This window comes from Anabrus simplex, chromosome 2 (genome assembly GCF_040414725.1).
Source record: "Anabrus simplex isolate iqAnaSimp1 chromosome 2, ASM4041472v1, whole genome shotgun sequence".
Classification (NCBI taxonomy): Eukaryota; Metazoa; Arthropoda; class Insecta; order Orthoptera; family Tettigoniidae; genus Anabrus; species Anabrus simplex.
The window spans coordinates 717,689,810-717,706,355 of record NC_090266.1 but is presented as its reverse complement, the minus strand read 5'-3'; the positions used below and the strand labels follow the sequence as shown (position 1 = coordinate 717,706,355).

At 41.9% G+C, this 16,546-nt stretch overlaps 1 protein-coding gene across 1 annotated transcript in view; it reads right to left on the bottom strand.

Annotated features, from left to right (window-relative positions):
* LOC136863063 (SET and MYND domain-containing protein DDB_G0273589) overlaps positions 1–16,546 on the bottom strand; it is a 510,889-nt gene that overhangs the window by 22,014 nt on the left and 472,329 nt on the right. The gene's annotated exons all lie outside the window — the stretch shown is intronic.

Sequence of the window (16,546 nt, the reverse complement as noted above, 5' to 3'; positions counted from 1 at the left end):
TATGCCCTTCCGTGTTGACTCTTTCTTAGGTAATTTTCGTTCGCGCCTGCGTAGAACTAACCATTTTTTAACATGCACGGTATGGGAGATTGGGTCATTGCCAAAGCCAGCCCTCTAAGATTCCAAAAATACGCGAAAGCTTATCGCGTCGACTCGTACTCATGCATCCGTTTCAAATTCGTGTTGCAAGTCTGTCATCTGCGGTAAGACAAGAGTCCTGTACTGGCTAATGAAACTGTTGCTAAAAGTAAATATATCGTGTGCAATGTGCGGATATATACCAGGTGGCTCGCGAGCACCGTACTTTCTACTTACAATTGTCCCGCACGCAATGGTGGTCCATGGGATGCCTAATCACTTTTTTTCGAAGCAGCAATACAACGTGCTGTATTTCGGATGTAGTGAGACAAATAGTAGTCATTTTACTGTACACATTCCACAACAGTGTGCATTTGTAAATAGTAAATATGTAGTGGATGGATTAGGGCAACCTTCCCGTCATCCTGGAGCTTTTCAGTTTGCCAATTGTTTTAAATTATTTGTGTAAATCCTTTTAGTGAATTTGGTCCTAAGTGTTCCAAACGTTCGGCCAGAATTCCGTCTTCTCCTGAAGCTTTGTGGTTTTTAAGTCTCTTGATTTTGGAATACATTTCTTCTTGTGTTGGTGGTGACGAATTTTCCAGTGTGATTTCTCGCTGTACTTTTGAGAATCTCTTTGTAGGTCCTGGACAATTTAAGAGCTTTGAAAAATACGTGGCTGGTTCCTGGCAATTTCCTTTATTTGTTAAGGCCAGTTTACCCTCTTATTTCCCAAAGCAAAGGTTCTGTGGAGCAATACCCTTCAATTTGGTTTGAGAAGTTCTTGTAAATGTCGTGTGCGTTGTAATTTTTGAAATCGAATTCATTTGACTTCAGTTGCATTGTCGCCATTATACCTATCTGTGGCGGTGCGACGTAAAACAAATATTTAAAAATATTCAGTTGGTCGTTGACGTATTTCCGTTTATTTTGTCTTAGAATCTTAGATGCTTCTTTTTTAACTTCGACAAATTTCTTCTTTCTTCTAATTTGTTACAATTGTAGTTTGGGAATGCCCTTTCTCCATTCTTCTAGTGCGCTCTCACATTCTTGATTCCACCAACGTTTGGTTTCTTGTGAAGAGGGATGAGATCTTTAGCCGTTAGTTTGAATGTTCTCCCAATTATTTTCACGTTGTTCTTCCCATTCTTGTATTATTGGAGTCTTTGGTTCTGTGTAGATAAAATTTTTGGATCACCGGCGTTTTCCTGTTAAATTTTTCTTTCGGGTGTGAATTTAATTTTGATCCTGGTTAAATAATGATCTGAATCGATGTTAGCACTTCTGCGCACTTGCATGTCGTGAATTCACTTTTGGTAATCGTACGATATTCCTACATATTCAGTCTGAAATTCTCCTAAATTGTGGCTGGGTGATCGCCATGATTTTTGTGCTTTGGGATTTTTCTGGAGTGTAGTTACAACATTTTCAAGTTGCGTTGTTGGCATAACCCAATGAGACGTGTGCCATTCTTATTGGTGAACTTATGTACCGGATAGTCTCCCACTGTCTTCCTGTATTTGCGATCCCTGCCTATTTGTGCATTGAAATCACGGAGTAGTATTTCACATCTTTTGGGATTTTGGCCATCTCCGTTTCAAGTTCTTCCCAGAATCTTTCGCTGGCGCTAGTACGCCGTTGACACACACCTGCAAGCCTCCTATGTAGGACAATGCAGTGACGGTGACCTAGGGGAAGCATGTGCCTCCACTTGAATAAATGCCTACCTTTGGCCTATAACCAAAAAATTAAGGTTCCTAGAAGGAAACCTTAATTTAACTTCATCGATTGCAAATGTTAAAACATTTAAGCTCTTTAAGTCTTTAGGCTTTTTCAATCATGAAATTACCAGCGTTTCGCCCCAGTGTGGCAGTGGGCTCATCAGTTGGAATGCTACACCTTTGTTTGTTTGTTTGTTTTTGTTTGTTTGTTTGTTTGTTTGTTTGTTTGTTTGTTTGTTTGTTTGTTCCACTTTTGAAGATTCTGTAATTATTATAGTCTCTCGTTTCCGAATCTGTGAAAACGTGTTTCTTGCACGGCCATAATTTGGATTTTCTGGTACGTGAGTTCTGTTGTTAGATTATTAATTTTTCTGTTTGAATCCGTGCCTGAATGTTGAAAGTGCCAATGTAAGTGTGTGTTTTCCGTGGAAGTTTACCAGAGCATTCCGAGTTGCTCTCTCGTAGAACTCTAAGGTCCCCAGTATCCGAATGCTTGGTTGCCACTTTAGTGTGCGTGGATCGTCCACCTGGGGTAATGGTGTCTTTACTTATTCGAATCATGATTGTTTGTAATCAATCTTCTAGCTTTCGCTAGTGGTGAAGAACGAGATATTGTTAGTTCCTAGAGCATGTTTACAGCCGCATCTCTGGTGAGCAGACGCTGACTATTCTGCCCCTTACTACAAGTAAGACGCGAAGTGGTTTTGAATCGGTTCTTCCACCCTCTCTTCCACTGGGATATATCCTCTTCTGCCGTCGAGGCCGTTGACAATTTTTCTCTTTACCTTAGGTGATCCGCGAGTGCTTATTTGGTTAAGCCTTATTCACACCTGTCCTGCATATCTACACGAACTTCCCCTGTCAGCCATTGAGACGCGCCGTGTTGGGGTTGAGGTGCCCCTCCCCAGTGTCTCATGCATGGTTGTGCTTAGCTCTTACTCAGTTCGGAGCTAAATCCCCACGCAAGACAATAAGGTAATAGTTTATTATTATTATTATTATTATTATTATTATTATTATTATTATTATTATTATTATTATTATTATTATTATTATTACTACGGAGTTATCCGTGGAAGTCAGAGGTGAAAGAAGGTGCGGGCTGGAATGGGTCTAACTACAAGTTCGAAAGATGAATTAAAATTTCAACAAGGTTATATTTTCAAAACTTAACAATGGTGACATAGAATTTTGAGCGTACAACAAATAACAACAAGTTAAATCAGGTACACAACCAAGAGAAAAATGTAAACAGTTTCCACTAGGGGGAAATAACTAGGAAAATCAGGTACAATGCCGCTTTACAAGAAAGCGCCAGTTAAGTGGTCTTTACAAATTCTGGGCTACGGGCCCAAATTCATCAATCCTTGAGCTCTCAGCTCACAATCACAAAACACCAGAGGGCAGAAAACTGTTAATACATGGAGCATTAGCTCCCAACCTTACATTTCAAGCCTCTCTAAGGCACTTTCATCACAACACCATAAAGAGCTGACCCGCTCTCGATAGTTCAAGCCTATCAGAAGGCCATAAACAAACTTTACACTTGACTGCCCTTAAGGCATACTTATAAATAAACAGAGGTATCTCGTACCGAATCTACTGGGCCTTAATGTGAAAAAACCAGGTTAATTTAAATGGCCCAAAACAAAAGGATGGAGGCGTGAATTTGCACTCCTAAATCTACATTTTAAAACCTAAGTGGCTCTAGGCCGATACACAGGGGCTAATCCCAAGCTAGGGAGGTGACTCGTATGAAAAAACGTTAATACATTAAGGAAGAGAAGAAACGGTTATGAAAACGTAGTCACCTCAATTTCAAAATGAAGGGGAGCTCGAGAGGGTGAAGCACTCTCTATCCCCGCATTAAAGTTCAAGAAAACTGAAGTTTACCAGGAAAAGGGTTTACATGTTTAATAGGTTACATATTAAAGGTTTCGAACCCTCCCTGACAGTTAGACTGCTGAGCTAGCAAGAAATAAAGATGTTAAGAGGCCATTACCTTGTAGAAGTACTGCTGTCTGAAGAACGAGGCACTTCCCGACCCCTGCTACATATTCACACACTGAGTTAGATGTTATACTAGTGGCCCGGAGACAATAAAATCAGCAGTTTTTATACCCTCGTGGAAATTCGAGACCTTTCAAGAATGAGTAGTCACACCCCCTCAATTTTTATTGGAAGACTGTGAATTACACATGGAAATTTGAAGGAAAAAGCTATGATTGGAGGAAAATTAATTACAGAAATTACCGGTTGGTTAAATTCAAAACAGGCGGAAAGAAAGAGTTAATATTACCAACCCACAAACCACAGAACAAAATTTAGTAAAGACAAAACTTACAAATACAAAATTTATTCAAGAGAGTTCATTCCATTGCACCAGAGTGTGTTGCCATAGTTTTTGGTAGCGACATCTGTTAGAGAAAGTCCACACTTCTTGATCAATGAGAAACAAAAGCAAATCAAAAACACACAGTGACATCTTCTGATAACCAGTAGAGTTAGTTCGGTGGTAAAGTTCCGGGTTTCTCCTGTAGAGAAGTTTCAATTGGCGCAAGATTTGAACTTGCGTCGTAGAGGTGTACCGCCCGGTACAATTATTATTAATATTATTATTGTTGTTATTATTATTGGTCTGTCCTGAGAGTGGTTTTCTGTGGTTTCCCAGTTTCACTTCCAGGAAAATGTCGGGTCAGTTACTATTCATAAGCCACAGCCGATTCCTTCCATCTCCTTACCCAGTTTCATTCACCATAATTCATTTCATCTTCGTTAGCTGCTGAACTGAGGTTTCGTCGGGAAGGGCATCCGGGGATAAAACATGTCATACAAATTCATCTCGCCTCATCCCTGACCTCGTATCAAGAAACAGGTCAAATGTGCATTATTATTATTATTATTATTATTATTATTATTATTATTATTATTATTATTATTATTATTATTATTATTATTCCACCATTTTCCGCGCATCCTAGTGCTATCACGGGCTCGAACTGCGTCACACGTGTGGGCTTGGCCCGTTTTAGTGTTGGATGCCCTTTATGATGCCAACCACTTGTAGTAGGGAGGGATGTATTCACTTAAGAGTTTTCTATAACCGCTGGGGCGTTGGGTATAAATGAAGAGGTATACACTGGGGCGAACGAAACACCCAGTCATCGAGCTGGAGAACAGTAGTGGCTAAAATGTTCGTCGCACGACGTTCAGTATACTTATGTCCAACAAATCCTTCCTGGCAAAGCAACGAGTCAAACTGAGTCAACAGATCGGTAAGTCACAATGTTTACCGCTAGACCTTAGTGGTTATACATAAACCCTGCGCGGATATACAAAATATTATCCTCATCCACTCCGCATCCGCACTTCCTTCATCCGCACGCCCATCCACATCCGCGTATGATTATCCGCATCCGCGAATGGTTATACGAGCAATTCGTACATATTTAACTACAGTATATTACACCACCCAAGGTATTGAAATGAATTGATCTGTTAATTACAAGTTGTCCATTTCATGACCGTATCGATGTTTAATCAAGAAGTAAGTATAAATAACCACCTAATCGATACTTTATTAATGCCTCAGGCAAAATTGAATAAAATTAAAACTTACAGGACATGTTTCGACCACTTAGTGGTCCTCTTCAGCTGTATAAATAAAGAACGTTTATTTGTGCTTATTGTCAATGTTTTTCTTTTCAGTTCTTTATTTATACAGCTGAAGAGGACCACTAAGTGGTCGAAACATGTCCTGTAAGTTTTAATTTTATTCAATTTTGCCTGAGGCATTAATAAAGTATCGATTAGGTGGTTATTTATACTTACTTCTTGATCTGTTAACACAGTACAATAGGCCTGATACCTGGTACCAGAACCCCTACAGTCACAGGTTCATGAGGGATATCTCTGCGACAACTACCGACTTATTGACTATTGTTCCTTCCTTCCATTAACTGCGGGCAGGAGCCAGTTGGGCTTAGGTCAGAGTTACGGCTTTATGGTCTCAAGACCTCTATTCTCCCACACCAAAGTCAAGGGTCGCCTAACCACAAGCAAAAATAAGAGTATACCTGAATGGAAATCAATAAACTTCATTATTCAGAAATTATTAGCAAAACTGTCCGCCCTGCCATACAGTTTGTATCCGCCAAGACACTAAATTCGCGGATATACGCATCTGTGCAGGGCTCTACCCCATACAGTAGCCTATTTTGATCCGACCAAAGCTTTATGCAGTTTTACAGCTTCAGTTTTCTACTTTCTCTAAAGTCGACCCATAAGACTGGAGACCTCGTGTGTAACAAAATCTTGATTTTACAGAAGAGCTATAAAACTGTTACGAGCTCAACTTCGCTTACCTTATGCATACTTCTCCGCTCCGATTTAGTGCACATTATATTGCGCTGCTTCACGAACTTTCAGCTTACAAGTCTGTCTCACCACTGCTTTGACTGTTGCCCCTCCACGCGCAATCTCCGTGACGTCACCCGGTTCCAGTGTTTTCTCGAGCTCGCTTCGCTTCCGTATATATACTCGCCGCTTTCTCTTGTCCGGCGATCAGGTGTGATTGATATGTTGTAATCGGCAGTGAGAGCTTGAGCAGTGTACACGGCTGGACCGTGTGCATTTCAATTTTACTTCATTCTTCTTTACGTACTGGGTGAGCAGACTTTTATTATTATTATTGTCATCTATTCAATTTTGCCCTCTCTCCATATGGGCTTGGCTAATGCTTGGTTTTCGAACTCTAGTCCCTTCAGGACTCTACGAAATTACGCTGTGCCAAACTATTGGCTTTAGACTTGTGGTGGAAATGTGAGGGAAGAAGTGTGATGGACTAGCGATATTGTGGTGACCTTCAACTTCTAAAGTGTTGTGCATGAACTTTGCCTTCCCTCGTTTTGGAGTGGGACTTGACAGCCTGATCATTTCCCTTTTCCCTGCTGTTTGTTTCTTGGTTTTCTTTCCCGTTCCTCTTTCCATTCTCCTTTTCGTCTCCCGTTCGTATTTTCTCATAACTGGTTAATGGAATTTGGTAACATTGTGCTCTGCCAATTTTGCACTGCGTCTGCAGTTTACATTTTGAATGTTCTGGTATCTTCCTGTCTTAAACAAGTGTGTGTTAGATTTTTGGGGGATATGATGTCGTTTTATTGCGTACCATTTTAGGTACTGGAAAGTTCCCTTTAACTTGTATAATTTTTATTTGTTCCTTTTTAAAATTTCTTGCTGTTTTTTGCGCGGTATTCATGTGAACGTTGTCATATTGGAACTTGAATGTAATGAGAACATTGATTTATTCCTATAGCCCTTATCTCGTACCTGAGTATACCAAAGATTTATTGTGATTTGTGTGGTTACCCCTTTTAGTGCCTGTATGAACCAAAATAAGACCTGTCAATAACTTGTATGATTCCCTTTTTCTATGGTGTATCAAATGGTCCAATTTTACTCTCTGTTGTGAAAACATTTATCTCTTTTGAAGTTGTTTCAATATATATGTTCATCTTTTCTAAACCTGTGCTTTTGGGAGTTCTCATTTCTGTGTTCCCTTTCGTTTTGCTTAGTATGTACCAACCGCGGAAATTCCCCTTGGGAAAAGGCCCATAATCGTAATCGGCACATGACTTGGGATGTGATCTGTACTGATTGTGGTTATTCGAAGCATGACATTTGAATAGTGCCATTACTCCATTCTACACGTTTCCCTGCGCTCTGCTTTGCTAAGTTCTCTGTGCGGCATACCAGCACATATTACTGGGAGTCTTTCGTTTCCTTCATATCCAACTTTTGTTGATATTTGCCTAGCGATTGCTGCAAGTACTTGGAAATACATACCCATATTTAATTATACCAATGTACCGCAACAAATCTGAAAATGGAAAATGAAAATGTACCAATTACAAATAATTAATTCAATTTGATAATAATAATATTGATTAGAACAAATATTAGTTTCATTCTTTTATGATTGCCATTTTGCACATGGTATATCTACACAGGTGTCATAATGAGATACGAAATGACGGTATTGTTTCATTCTAAGGAATTCTATTGGATATTTTGTTATGTGGTCTTCACAGAACGATTCGGAGGCTTTGTACAACTACAGTTAGCAAAACAATATTAGGAAAACCTGCGGATGCGAAGTCTATTCGCACGCAGTGAAGTGCTGCTCCAGATAACTTACGGTATTTTCAGGCTCGACAGTTTGTCTTATGATCTCCGTTTCAGTTCCATTACCTTTCTGCCAAGAGGATGTAATTAGCGACTGAGCAGCGAATCGATGCGAATGAGGAATTCTCACTGAAGGAAAACTTGAGAGTACTTCCGTTTAAATGGAAAATTAAGAAATAAAATAAGATTCCGTCTCACCTCAAAGTTGAGTGTGTATTTGCAACTCGTATACTCATTTCAAGCAGACTTTTCAGCAGAATGGGACAAGGGCTGTACTTATTCTGGAAACTTTATGGACGCAATGGAATCTATGCTTTTAATTTCCCCTTGCTACCTTAGAGTGGCCACCAGGGTACTGCGCTCTCTAAGTGAAATAATTATTTCTTCTGCGTGGTAATCTTTCTTTCTACCGTTCTTTCGTCACTAATAATGCGTGTACGTCTCCGACTACCCATCTGTTAGCACAATATTCTCTTTTTTGATACATATTATTTATACGAAAATTATACAGCAATGAAATAATTCACTAGAACAAATTGCATAATGATAAGGCGCGACATTTCACCTCGAACCGTTTGATGTATATCTTATATTTCTGAGAAAAGTTCCTGTAAAAGTTTTCGGAGATTTGGACTTCGGACGCATGGATACTTAGTCGGTGAAGAAAGGATTCATCAATAGATTGATCTAAACCCTGAGTTCACCTAGAAACATTTTTCTCAGGTGGTAATCTGTCTCGGATGAGCAAAATCTGAGTTTAAGTTCCTTTCTAAATATTTCCAAGTTAATATCCTATCTTGCACTAAACGATACCACCTCATTACTGATCTTTCAAGCTTGGCAGCGATTACGGGAATAAAAATATTTAAGTATACCGGTATTTGACAACATTCGGCAATATCTCTAACCCATTCCATAAATTCAATAGTAGAACGATATTTTTCCTCTCCCGAAAACTTCAAATTCCATTAACGCACCTAGTCTAATACAGGACGGATTGAAATGTGCCTATTTCCAATAGGAGAAAGGATGTGTCTGTTCGCATCAGTTTTGTTTTCCAGAGGGATATTATTATTATTATTATTATTATTATTATTATTATTATTATTATTATTATTATTATTATTATTATTATTATTCGTGCTCACTTATCTCTCGGCATTACACGGAGTACTGCTAACGCTCGACTGAGAGGAAACATCTGCAGCACCTGGCTCAAGTCTTCTTGTTATTTATTTTTATAGATACAGGACTTTGAAATATTTCGCTTCCGTCACTCCATTACAACATACCAGTCCCTAGTAATATTTGCCTAAAGTGATAAATAAGGTCTTAATTGATCAAGTTCAACTCTACCTCATCGGAATTTCTTCTCCCGGTAAGAAACTCTGGTCGAAATCGCTCTCTGAATAGCATCTGCACCACCCGTTCTCCTTTCTTATTGACCTAGTATCTCTAAATAATATCAAAAGGATGGAGGGGGGTGACTAAAAGAGAAAATACACGTACAAATTTTATGAAAAGCAGCAGAGATTTACAACGAAGTGAAACCACGCCAGTACTTGGTTACTTATGGTGGGCTCAGCCAGAGCGGACGTATCTTAAAATAATAGATTATGAAATCTAATGGCGTATGGCTTGTAGTGCCGGGATTTGTCCGTGAACTTCGGCTCCCCAGGTGCAGGTCTTTTGATTGGACACCCGTAGGCGACCTGCGCGTCGTGATGACGATGAAATGAGGATGAAGTCGACACATACACCTAATCCCCGTGACAGGGGAAGTAACCAATTATGGTTAAAATTCCCGACCCTGCCGGTAATCGAACCCGGGAGCCCTGGGACCAAAGACCAGCACGCTAACCATTTAGCCATGGAGCTGGACATAATAGATAATTATGGAGTGCTACTGAACTCAAATGAAGGAAAGGATGAAAGTTATGAGATTTATTCAAAGCAGACAAGGTAGGAAATAATAGGCAAAATTCCAAATTACAGTAGTAGAAGGGTAAAGGGTATAACACACTCGTCTTTGTTAATTACTTGACCCTAAGGGAAAACCGTATTGAAACGGCTGAGTCGAAAAGTTATACACCCACACAGAAGAATTAAAAAAGCACTGTTACACCTCCACAGAATACTCGAGAGTCAAGATATAAAACAGAGAGCTGACGACATGAAAGGATCTGAACGCAAAGAGAAAAACGGAGTACTATGTGCGAAATCCGAATAACTGGAGACTCGTACAAATATACATATGAGGTAGCCATACTTAACCGAAAGTAGTCTAATGTAAAATAAACGGGAGAATATCCCCAAAGGATAACACACACAATGACAACAAAAGAAACCATAAGTTACAGGAAAAATGAATTGAAACAGCTCTCATAGCAAAACAGTGATACACGGCCCATTAGTCGCACACTTTCAAAAATAACCGATCATATAACTCCAAAGTGAAATAGAACATCGTAGACATAATTTAAATCAATGTGCATGGGTACAAGATTTCCATCCATTTCCAGGAATTCCAGAATTTCCATTTCCCTCAACAGCCAATTGACATATACAGCAGGCCACGGTTGGACACTCTCTTTTCTCCAACATAGACATAGCCCTTGTTCCTAACCAAATAGCATAGACGAATAAACCAAGCGTATTGTAGAGGCAATTAAACGAGGGAAACATGCTTTAGGATGATCTAGAAACATAATCCCGACAAAGGGAATCGGAGTTCGGTCTCAAGAAGTCCACATAAGGTGTAATAAGTTGATGACTACTGATAAATAAAAATATATAAATAAAATTACTCAAAAACGTAATAAAATTAATAAGCATAATTAACCGAAATGTCCGTAGTATGGGCGCCAGAGTTCACCAGAATGGATCCCTCGAATTTAGATAAGAGCATGATAAACTTTATATCCCAGGGCGTGTACATAATGCTGCGTACTGGTACATCTGCTGCAGGCGTTACCTAACCTCCTGAAAACGACTAATTAGGTAGGAACTGCACCTAGGTTCATCAATAACACTGATTCTAAAATAGCTAACTATATTCTTAACAAATTCCGTGCATGAGCACCTCATCAACATACAACATTATACATATAATACACACATAAAATATTGCTGGAAGACTCCATATTTACAACAACAACAATAATGAAAATCGTGGGAAAACGAAAGCGAGAACTAAGCTACCATTTGTAGATGGTCCGATGAACAATGTACATGTATGAAGATAAACACCCTTCACTGTCTCTATATCAATTCGATTTACCGATTCTCATAATCGGCAGTTATCACATCACACAGATACTGTACCTTGTACTACTGTGTTCACATATTTTAACACTTGTTGTAAAGATATATACACACGTCTGTCGATCCTCAACATATAAATTTATGGAAAGTCTGAGATAGCTTTCACCAACATATAATGCTAGGCCGCCACAAGTGCTACAATACTTAATGCGCAAGCACTCTCCACAATCAGCCACTTTCCACAAACATAACACGACTACGCTCCACGAACGTTTTAAGTCCAGTTCATTGCTGCCGTGTCACTCCAGTACCGTGTATCAGCACCACTTCCTTCCCGTACAGTGCGTCAGTTGTAGTTGTAGTTATCTACCTTCTCGTTCCTTTACAATCACCCTTACAATGTCTCTCATACAATCCTCTGGTTGCCGCTTTTTTTTTTTTTTATCTTTTTTCGGGGGGGCCCCCGAAGCCCGCTCCCCCCGCGTGACCAACGACTCAATCTACATGGCCTCCGACATGCTATTATTTCTAAGAAGAAGAAAGAGATAGCAGGGAAGAGTGGGAAGTGATACAAGGAGTATCTGCCTGTTTCCATGTCAGACACGCTACCAGGCGAGATTGTATTAGGTATATGGTGTTGAAGTATGGTATTGAAGGGTCAGGGAAAAACCACATAGGCAGAAAGAAGAAAGAGCCTACATGTAAAACCTGACATCTTGTGATAGCACATGCAAGGATGTGGGCTGGAAAAAGACCAGAGGTTGTGTTAGTTAGGAACAGGTAACATGCACAATACATAAACCAATTCCTTGCCTTTCCATCACCTGGGGATCAGTCCGTCTGGGCACTGCTGTGACTAGCGCGGTCCTTGCCGGCTGCGGAGCCATGCGTCAAGTACCACTAGGGCCTGTCGCACGACTCCACCTCCTTGGGGTACCTCGTACCCAGTCTCCGATCCCGGAGAATGAGGCCAAGCCCGCCGAGGCGGGGGCCTCCTGGAAGGGGGTGGGTCATGGCGCCGGGCCTCCTTCCTCTCTGCCCGCGCCATAGCCCGGTAGACAGGGCAACTGCGATGGGAGGCCGGGTGGCCCCCCGAGCAGTTGGCGCACACCGGCGCGTCTCTAAGTGTTGCGCAGGCCGTGTAGTAGTGATCACCACCACAGCGGTTGCACCTCACCTCGAGCCCACAGCTAACCTGACGGTGGCCCCACCTCAGACAGCGGAAACACTGCAAGAGCTGCTGAGGGGGACGTTTCACTCTCACCTGACTGCCGCTACCCGCTGAGGTCCTCTCCTGATTGGCTCCTCGGTTGACTGCTGTCCTGGGTTGCTGCTTGGCGGTCCTCTCCTGGTGAGCCAGCGTCGCCTTCTGCTTCCTGGTGCGGCGTCGTCTTCTTCTTCTTCCCGGGGGTTGCTTCTCGGCGGGGGAAGAGGCCTCGTCCTGGTGGCCCTCTTCCCAGCCTGGTGACCCCGGGGTAGTTGGTGGCTCCGCTGCGTCGCCATCTTCTCCTTTCCCCTGGCTGGCGGCGGCGTCGGTCGTTCCCGAGGTTTGCTTCTCGGCGGGGGAAGAGGCCTCGCCCTGGTGGCCCTCCTCCCGGCCTGGTAACCCCGGGGTAGCTGCCGGCCCCTCTGCGTCGCCATCTTCTTCTTTCTCCTGGCTGGCGGCGGCGGTGGCGTCGGTCGGTGCTAACACTCGACTGCGTTCCCTGTCCTGGGGGGCGCACATCGAGGTCTGCAACTCGACAGACGTGCAGGCAGGCTGGACCTGGGCAGCAGTATCAGTACGCCAGGGGGCGTCCTTCTCCACCGCTGTGCTGCTCTCCACCAACACGGGCGCGTTCCTGGTTTGCGCCCGGGTAACAGGCCCTTCCTGGTAGGCCTGCGTCTGCGACCACTTCGCCCTGGTTGTCGCCTTGTTGGTCTGCGTGTACTTCGTGGAGTACAGCTTTCCAACTGGAGTCGCGCCGTCGCGGCGCTCGGGAGCGCCGCCGTCGTCCTCGGTCGTTGGCTCCGTCTGCGAGGCTGCCTCCTGGTAGCCCGAGACGTCCAGGTGCTCCCTGAGTCCTGGTAGCCGGGCAACCTGGAACTGCTGGGACGCGCGCTCCTCGTAGACCCTGAAGCTGGCTGCGTCGTTAGGGCGGATGATGATCGCCCAGGAAGCAACCATAATGCCGATGATCGGCAGGAGTGGCTCTCCGATGAACTCCGCAGTCGCATTCAGGTGGTCGAAGACGCTCAGTGTCCCTTGGTAGTCGCTTTCCCCCGGCCGGTTGAACACCACCAGTCCCGGGCGTTCATAGCTGGGGACATCCGCCGTGTCGAGCGCGTCCAGCAGCTTCTCGACGGCTCCCTGGTAGTCGTAGTCGACCAGTCTCACTGGTAGGGTCGGCTTCTCCATCTTGGTCCTCCTGTAAAATAACCTGAAACAGAAGAAAGAGCGAGCACTAAGAAGTGCTACAGCTCAGACAATGCTCCTTCGAAAATGTACTAACAAGTACAGCTGCCTGACTAGTACTTCTGGTTGCCGCCGTATGACCAACCTTTATAGACATCAACATTCCCCTCCTTTCAGATCAGACGTCTGGATTGGTGCTTGCCAGCCAATCATGAGTGATCTCAAATCAAGACCAAGCCCTGAACTACTTCTTCCTCCCAAGACAATAACAAACTCTGGGGAGTTTTCATGAATCACCAAACTTTCCCTGGTACAACAACAAGCTCATCTCATCAGGCTGGGATATATACATGACAAATGGAATTCCCTGACACAAGTACATCACAACAGACACTGTGGTAGCCAGATGACTCATTCAAATTACCAGAGTTATTACAGCGATGTTTTCCCACTGATGCAAAACAAATTACTCATACCTACATATGTGGATATCTTCCAGCTTACCAATATAAATGGCAAAATATACAAATGAAATACTGACAATAAGAATAATAATAATAATAAATCGAATACTGACAATAATATCTCTAACTTCTACATATAATTCGGGGGTGTGATATATGTACTATCACATAACGCCCCCTTGGTGAATCGATGATATCATATATTATGATTCACCATAAAACAGAACTTCATACATAACATTATAATGGCATAACTGAACACATAATTTACTGTAATAATGATATATACATTGCGTCTACTGCATTGTATTCGCACACACGAAATACAATTTGTCCAAACAATAATAATAATAATCATAGTATGGCTATATACACACAACTCCGATTGTTTCATATACCATTGAATACAATCCCTTCTTACTACTGTACACATAACTCATAAATGATAATATATACATCCAAGGTGCAGATCCTATCTCTTATATCTGCGAAGGCTATAGATATTAAATGTCACAAGGACCTTGTTTTCAGCAGTTAGGAGCCTATAAGCACACTTGCCTATTCTACTGTCCACAGTATACGGACCCTGATATAATTGAAAAAATCTATACATATAAACGTAATATCGACATCGATAAGCGAGGAATGCGTACCGTAATAAAAACTAACTACGTCTAGAATACACTATCTCACACACAAACATTCATACCAGCCAGTCACACAAGAATTATACAAACTTTCATTCGGAACATTCATAACCAAGAAATCCCTCTTTCTGAAATGCGCGGGAATCTCACAATGTTTACTCTTCCACAAACTCATAATTAATGCAAGCAAACAAATCACATACTTTTTCATACATTCCATATCGATATCACACAGCACGTCATTCAAATCATTCACACAACTCTCAGCCTTAAATAAAACATTACACACGCGCTTTTCAAACATACGCACTTCATTCTCACTCACGCTCACTCGATTACTGGAATTCTTACCATAATACACATCGAAATTGCTGTCATTACTACTTAATGACCCAACAATTAAACCATCTTCACCACATTTCATATCAGCTCCCACTTGCACCACTTTCATGCCAATAACACTGCTACTTTCGACTCTCTTATCAGAAGTTTCATTAATCTTAAAGTCACCATTTTCACACATAATGGTCCTAACTTTACTCTCCTCACTTACACTTAAATCAACAAAAACATCCTCATGATGTATACTCCGTGAACACTCTTCACTTACTAAACAACCTTCATCAACTTCACAAAAAACTTCACTTTCAATTTCAGAAACTTCCACAAGATTATCGATCGCAACACCGCTATTACCATCACCACTAGCACAAAGTAAGTCATCCGACACAGCTTTCTTACCTTCATCACGCCCCCTATTCTCAAAATCTCCCTGAACACAAAACACATGGTCATACAATAATTCCTCTTTCACGTCTACCTCGTAACTTACCTGTTTCATCACGTGAATAGGAATTTCGGTATCGGACTGCCTATCTGACCCAACTAAGAAGTCCGATTCCGGTTTAAATCACTTGACGTGGACTGTTCACTGTTATCATGTCTCTGCACTTGATCTGGAGGTCTTTGATCCGTACGCCCCCTACTTTCTGATTCCCCTTGATTAGGTCTTCTGCCATAATATTCCTGGTGATTACCTCCCTGATTAAAGTGTCTGTTTTCCCTTCCGGAATTACCACCCTGATTCCCTTGCCTAGAATGACTGAAATTCTGATTATTCCTATCTCCCCCTAGCTGATTACCTTGTCTCCCATCATCCCCGTAATTCCTACCTTCACTTTGCCTAGTCCTCCCCTGCCCTTCCAAAGCATCAAACCTCTCTAACAGCTGCTCTAATTCTTTAATCGTAACAATATTCTGCATACATGCAGCTAATCCAACCTTCTCAGGAAAGTGCCTCAACATCTGGCGGACTGTATCTCTCTCCGATGCTAGACCTTCAATATTCTGGCTGATCAGAACATGCGCTAAGAAATATTCCGTCATAGACACACCTTCCTGAGGTCTATATTTGCCAAAAAGCACGCGATCTCTTTCCCTTCCCTGAATAGCTTCACTCCAAAATTTAGAACTAAATTTCTCCTTAAATTCCTCTAAACTCGAAATACCCTGTCTATAAACTTGAAACCAGGATCTCGCTTCTCCAACAAATGCAATATCCAACATCTCATCAACCATACTCCATTCGATCAAACCATCGTCAAGATTCTTGGAAAACCGTTTCTCCACCGTTTTCAAGAATTCCATCGGATTAAACTGCCGACCATTAAACTTGGGTAATTCAGAGTCCTTCGTACAAGATACGTACCTATTACATATGCTGCTACCTACTTGGATTTGACTGATCTCCTGCCTTAACTTTACATGACATGCTTTAATTCCTTCTTCAACTAC